Source organism: Dipodomys spectabilis, unplaced genomic scaffold (assembly GCF_019054845.1).
Source record: "Dipodomys spectabilis isolate Male_0828 unplaced genomic scaffold, ASM1905484v1 ptg000057l, whole genome shotgun sequence".
Taxonomy (NCBI): domain Eukaryota; kingdom Metazoa; phylum Chordata; class Mammalia; order Rodentia; family Heteromyidae; genus Dipodomys; species Dipodomys spectabilis.
Genome location: NW_024870734.1, coordinates 5,174,254 through 5,181,180, shown reverse-complemented (window position 1 = coordinate 5,181,180; position 6,927 = coordinate 5,174,254). Strand labels below are relative to the sequence as shown.

The 6,927-nt window shown below is 33.5% G+C and overlaps 1 pseudogene; it reads left to right on the top strand.

The window, feature by feature from the left end:
* The first annotated feature begins 871 nt into the window (after positions 1 to 871).
* LOC122108353 lies at positions 872 to 968 on the top strand (annotated as a pseudogene).
* Positions 969 to 6,927: the final 5,959 nt, after the last annotated feature.

Genomic DNA, 6,927 nt, shown 5'->3' with positions numbered 1-6,927 from the left:
GATTCACTGTGTGAAATATAAAATCAGCACATAAATATAAAATATATAAATATATATAATATAAGAAAATGCTTTGCATTGTTCTGTTGTGGTTAAGGTAACAAAGGCAACTGTTTTAAAATATTATTCCATTACCTCTACCTCAGTGTTTGGTAGAATTAAACTTAAAGCTTTACCATTCAGAGATGTACAGCCTAGAGGCAAGAGGAAACACTGTGATTAAAACATTACCAATTTAAGGCCTAATAACAAGGAGAAACATATGGACTTCTCCTGGAGCCTTCTAAGTAGCTAGGATTACAGGAGTGAGCCATCAGCACCCAGCTTAGTCTGAACAGTTCTGTCTGAACTGTTCATCACTCTATGATCCTTTGTAACTAAGATTAGTTTTGCTCCAATAAGACAATGTATGCTGTCAGGGTAAGATATTCTGGTAGGTCTGTTCTTACATGGAGCGAGGGTAAAGGGTCAGACAGACATTTGTGCCAGTAAGACCTCATTTGGGAAATTTTAAGCTGCAGAAGTTTAGAAGTAGCTCTTAAGCAAGGCTTACTTTGAATCCATTAGCTCCACAAAGCTAAATCAGTTAATAAATAAGTACTTGAAAATCCATCACGTTTGGACCTAGCTATGAAGGCTTCAAAGTATGATCAAATTTCAAATGAAAAAGACTTAAGTTATGGACAAAAAATTGCAAATGTGAGCAATTGAACAAACAATATAAGTTTTTTCCACCATACACAGAATTTTGCAGAAATAAGATGAATAGCAAATTTGGGAACAATAGGTTTCCTTGTTGCAAATAGGCAACCAAGGATATATGCCTATCTTAAGTTTGCATCATTAACTACGTAAATTTACAAGATACTACATGCTTCAGCAGCATGTCTACCTGAATTACAATACAGAGATTAACATGGCTTTCGCACAAGGATGATATGAAAATTTGTGAAGTATTCCATATTTTTCATTCTTCAGATGCAAGAAATGAAAAACAGTTATGAAAAAGTTGATTACAAATATACAAGTGTAATAATACATATAATGCATAGGAATAAAAGTTAGTTTGACATGAGTGTATTCAATCTTCATCTTTTTAGAAAGGCCTTTATATAGCATAACCTTTATAAAACTTTTGAAATAAGATAATATTGTCATTTTATCCCAAAGAAATAAAATTCTATAAAATTCTATAAGGACCTAGGAATTAAACTGTTCCTATATGGAATGCAATCTGAAAGAACACATTTATTAATGGACCTATATATTACAATATAATGTTGAATTCAAAGTATTATATCTAGGAGAGAAAGAAATAGATTATGGACATTTTACAAACAGAATATAAATATTTTAAAATATACTTTTTTCAGACAAGCACCAGAAATATCTTTAGTTTCTCTACTACTCATTTCAACAGATAAGTTAAAATTATTTCTGATTTAAAAATATCACAAACTCTATAGTTATCATTATTGATGTATACAAACAACTCGAATATATTTTGACATCAAAGTCAGGCAATTCACTTGGAAGAATACCATGGAATCCATGAATTTCTAAAGTAAAATATTGCTGTTGCTTGTTATTGTGAAAATATTTTGTATGGACACTTGGGATGGACTGGCAATTTTGAAATTTAAGAAACTTAATGGAAACATTAGGACTTAAGAGAACAATTTGTACAGATTTCCACAACTTCAAAGAGGTAGTGATACATACTTCTCCTTTTGGTAATATCAAATGCAGTTTCTTCTAAGTTGTGCTTCAGATCTGGTTTGATATAATGGTTCAACAGAAGGAGATCCAGCGAATCTTTGCTATATCTATACCCAGCAGCAAGATACAAGGGGGTGAAGAGGCCTTTAGTTTGGCCACTGGGTCTGCATCATGATGAAATAAAGAAGCCACTCTGGTATTATTCCATGTATAAGTACTGTGCAGGGGTATCCAGCCATTCACAGTTATTCCATGAATATCTGCTTTGAGCCACCAACTCATGGACAATGTCTAAGTGTCCACAATAGGCTTCTAGATGAAGAGGTGTATATTCATCGTTACTCCGGTGAATTTTCTGCATCTGTTTGTTCACTATTATTTATTTTCTCTTTTTTTATTTTTACTATTCTAAATTATTCTAACTGGAGAGTAGAGATTTGGTAGAGAGCAGAGGAATGATTTTCCTCTGTATTCAAAGGGACAAACTGAAAATGAGGACCAGTGGTGTCTTCATGTGCAGCTTATTCTAGGAATGAGAAAATAGGAAATAATGCCTTATATGTAAATGAATTGGGAAATGACAGAGCAGAAAGTGAAATGATGTAAAAAAATATAAAAGCAAAATAAATTAGGATAATTATGGAGTAATCATATTACCTATGAGAACCATGAGAGGGAAAGAGGAAGAGAGAGACAGATGTGCAATGATATAGCTAGCCACAAAATCCATCCCTCTGATCAAATTATAGAAAAAATAATTTTTATTTTTAAAAGAGATGGAAATAGAATTTAAGATCAGATGTCTCCATTGTTTTTAATTATAATTTTCTTATCTTAAATACTTGTACAATGGAATTTCCATTCAACAAATCAGTTTTTTTTAATATAATGGATCTTTATATAACTTTTCCATACCCTTCCAAACCTCATCCCACTTTAATTTTTTCTAGTTTTATACAGTTGCATTGAATATTATACCTTCACTCTCTTCCTCCATAACTCTCTTTATTCCTTCCTTTTGACTTCCACTCACATCGTCCAAATGATAGTTTCCTGCTACTAATTTTGTTGGAGTAAAGTTCAATTTTATAAGAAATTACACCTTTGAAATACTCCTCTGCAAATCGCATGCTTTGGTTAATATTTTTGTGTAAACTTGTATAAATTTCTAGCTTCCAAATATGAGACAGAACATGGGTCCTTTGTGTGTCTGGCTCTGACTTTGTTCACTTAATAAATTTTTAGATCTATCCATTTCTTTGCAAATAATGTAACAGTCTTAAAAATGGATTGGTGCAATCCAATTGTGTATATGTGCCACATTTTCTCCAACCATCACTCCGCCAAAGGGCATCTGGGCTGTTTCCCTAACTTGGCTACGGTGAATTGTGCAGCAGTGAACATGCTTGTGAAAGTGATTTTACTGTAACCTTTTGGAAGAATTCATCACTACCTTTATGGGAGCAATCCCCTAGCCAGTTTTCCAAAATAAGCACATCCCTCCCTTCAACTTCATCACAATGTATTGTAAGTCCTCAAAAACACACTTCCCCCTACAGGTCTCAATAAACTAAAACCACAATGTGCCCATATTCTTTCAATACATTTTTTTCATAATTGTACATATAATTTAGTGAAAACCTTCTATACACTTTCCTAATATGGGAATGAGGGACATGACAAAGTAAAAGTAAGAAATATGCAAGTTAATTAGCTATTATCATGTTTAAAATCATTTTCAGCTCTAATTCATAGCCTCACATAACATTATTTTTATCTTTATTTGATTACTTCTTCTAACCCGTAAATTATAAAAGGTGAGTTAAAAGCAAAGGCAAAAAGTGTTGTTTGATTTTGACACTCATGTGTGAGGTTGCACAATATGGGCAAATAGATGGATTGGAATTAATACCTCTTGTCCATTTTGTTAACGTAGAGATGGTTTTCCCAAACTGATTCCCGCAATTCGTATTCCATTAAACATCAAGAAACGTGATAATTTCCTTTGTTTTGATCCTTATTAACTTTTGTTTCCATTTTATTTTATAATGGATAATTTCATAAATCTACTGTAGATACAAAAATATGTTAAAATATTTCTATCCCTATGCATTGATATATACATACACACATATATTACACAGGTTATAATGGTAATGTACAACTTCAGTAACTGCACAATTTACTAAATTATGAAAACTATCGACAGCTCATGCCTGGCATCCTGGTTACTCGGGAGGCTGAGATCTGACAATCATGGTTTGAAGCCATCCTGGGTAAGAATGTCCAGTATCCTCTTATCACCAAACAACCAACAGAAAATCAGAATTGGAACTGTGGCTCAAAGTAGTAGAGTGGTAGTCTTGAGAGAAAAATCTCAGGGACATCATCCAGGCTCTTAGTTCAAGAAGTACAATCTACCTAAAAAAATCTATTTAATTTACACCTGTGTAAGTAAAGTATTTCCATCACCCAAATGCACAACCATGCTCATTTGCAAGGTAACTCTGTTTTGTCTGAAGTACCATAAAACATTTTCACTTAAGTTGAAAGTATTGCACCATGGGTTCATTCTATCTCTCTCATGCATTTTTCCACTCAAATACTCAAATCTTACAATTATTACAATTATTTAAAATCATAGCTTGTTACATAATACCCAAATATTAGAGTTTGAATTGAGTGTCTTGTGTCCCCTAAATGGGTGTTCTTACCACTTTGTCATGTCCCCAGCCCTAAATCATCCTGATTATTTTTCAGATACTTGTGTATGACCTTGGGCTCAGTCCATGTTATATTATTCTTCCTGGAATTTAGAATAACAGGTACATGGCATTGTGTACAGATATTTCTGTCCAGTCTGGGCTTTAACTTCTATCCTCACAAGAGTAGACTCCCATGTAGCCAGGATTTTCATAAGCTTGTCATAACTGATGTTTTTTTTTTTAAATCTTTGCATTTCCGGCAGGTTCATGAGTACTGAATTAATTTGTTTTCTTGAGTTGTTTTGTTTCATTTGAATATATGTGTTGAGTTGTTCCTACTTTTCCTTTTGTTTCTTTCAATAAAGTTCTTACCTAAAGTGCTGAGAAACCAATTCTTATTTTTCACGATAGTCAATGTGAACATGATTTGTTCCAAAGCAATTTCAGTAATATTTAAACACCTTCATACCTATGGATGGTATATAAATGATAAGTGATGTGAAGAGTCTTTTTATTTTTACAGCAGTCTTTGTTATACACAGACAGATCATGAAATATATGAAGATAATAAAACTACAGATACTAGCAAGGAGAAGAAAAACCTATTATTAATTGTTTGACAGAGGCTTCCCTTCTAGTGAAAGAAATATGTTGCTTGACGCAGGATTTCACAAAATTATATTGCTTGGAGGAAGCTAAACAATCATCTAATTCTACAGAATTGAGGGAGAAGAATCAAATTCCTGAATAGTTTACATTTGGGTCAAATAAAAGCATGCTTCCAAAAAGATCGTTGAGTTTAGAGAAACATGATGAGTTGTATATAAATAGGTGCTTAGTTGATTTTGTTAATTTGTAAACTAATACAGGGAAATAGAGTAGAGCAAGGTAAAAAAAAAAACTTCGCATTGAAATACTCATGTGTGTGTGTGTGTGTGTATGTGTGTGTACACATGCATGTGTATACACACATGCCCATGTGCAAGTGCTCATTCATTCATTCATCATCCTTAAGCTTCTGTGACCAAGGATAGAGGTTTTCCACTTGAGCCATTGTTCTACTTCTGGTTTTTCAGAGATAATCACATGTATTTTCATGATTGGACTGGCTTTGAATAGTGGTCTTCATATCTCAGCCTCCAGAGTAGCTAGCTAAGCTTATTCAGCCTCCAAGTAGCTAGTTAAAATTAGGCCTGTCCTCTACGCTTCACTGCTCTTTTTTTCTTGTCCTGAGGTGTTCACATGCTTAAGTCATATATATGTCTAGTTGCTTTAAGAAATACTCTTACTGCTTGGCACCAGGGGCTCCCATCTGAACTCTTAACTACTGAGGAAGCTTGAGAACAGAACCCAGGCCAAAAGTTTAGTAGAAATTTTTCTCAATCTATAGCTGGGTGCATTGGATCATTTCCACCCTCCTGCACTATCTACAGGTTAAGGTTGGAAGGACTGCAGAATCCAAGCCAGCCAAGTTAGGAATCTAGGCAAGTTGGTGTGCAACTCTTATGCCATTGATAATGGGGAGGCTAAAAAGACAGATCAGGTGCATGTTCTTGTGGAAAGGGAACCCCTATCCTAAAATTAATCACTGATATGACACCAGTCTAACAAAAACAATACCCCAAGATGAACACAATTTCCCATAACCAAAATAAGTATATACTTGAACATCCAAAAACTTAGTATAATCTGCTCTTTAATATCAGCTTCATCTAATTATCATATGATGAATAGTTTTTTCATTAAAGTTATTATATTTTTAAAAAGACCTAGAAAATTCTTTCTCACTTATTCAGTGCAAACGAACGGCAAATTGCCTCATTTCTTACATATTTGACTACCACTATAAATTCATCTTATGATTATTATTAGTAGTAAATATTCTGATTTATTACTTTACTTTGTAACAGGTTTTAAACTTTTGGCTTCTCTGCTGAATATGAACTATTTAAATAGTATCATCAAATTATATTACTTGGGTACTTAGGGCAGTTTTTTAAAAGTTTTTAACCAATGGTTTCTAGTAATTCTGTTTTTTTTTTTTTTTGGTGGGGGGTCCGGTCGTGGGACCTGAACTCTGGGCTTGGGCGCTGTTCCTCAAGGCTAGTTCAAAGCTAGCACTCCACCACTTGAGCCACAGCGCCATTTCCGGCTTTTTTTTTCTGTTTATGTGATGCTGAGGAAACGAACTCAGGGCCTCAACATGCAAGGCAAGAGCTCTACCACTGAGTCACCTTCCTAGCTCTCTATGAATTCTTAATTGGTATATTATTTAGTTTATTTTTAATTTCAATTTAATTTTGTTGTAAAGGTAATGTACAGACGGGATACAGTTACATAAATAAGGTAATGAGTACATTTATTATGGAAAGAACATTGTTATCTTTTCCATTGATTTTTTTGCACACTCAAAAATAAAACTACTGATACTTTTCCTGTTGCTATTGTCCAATGGGTACTTTTCTTTCTTTGTTAATGCATTTTTTATTATAAAATTGATATA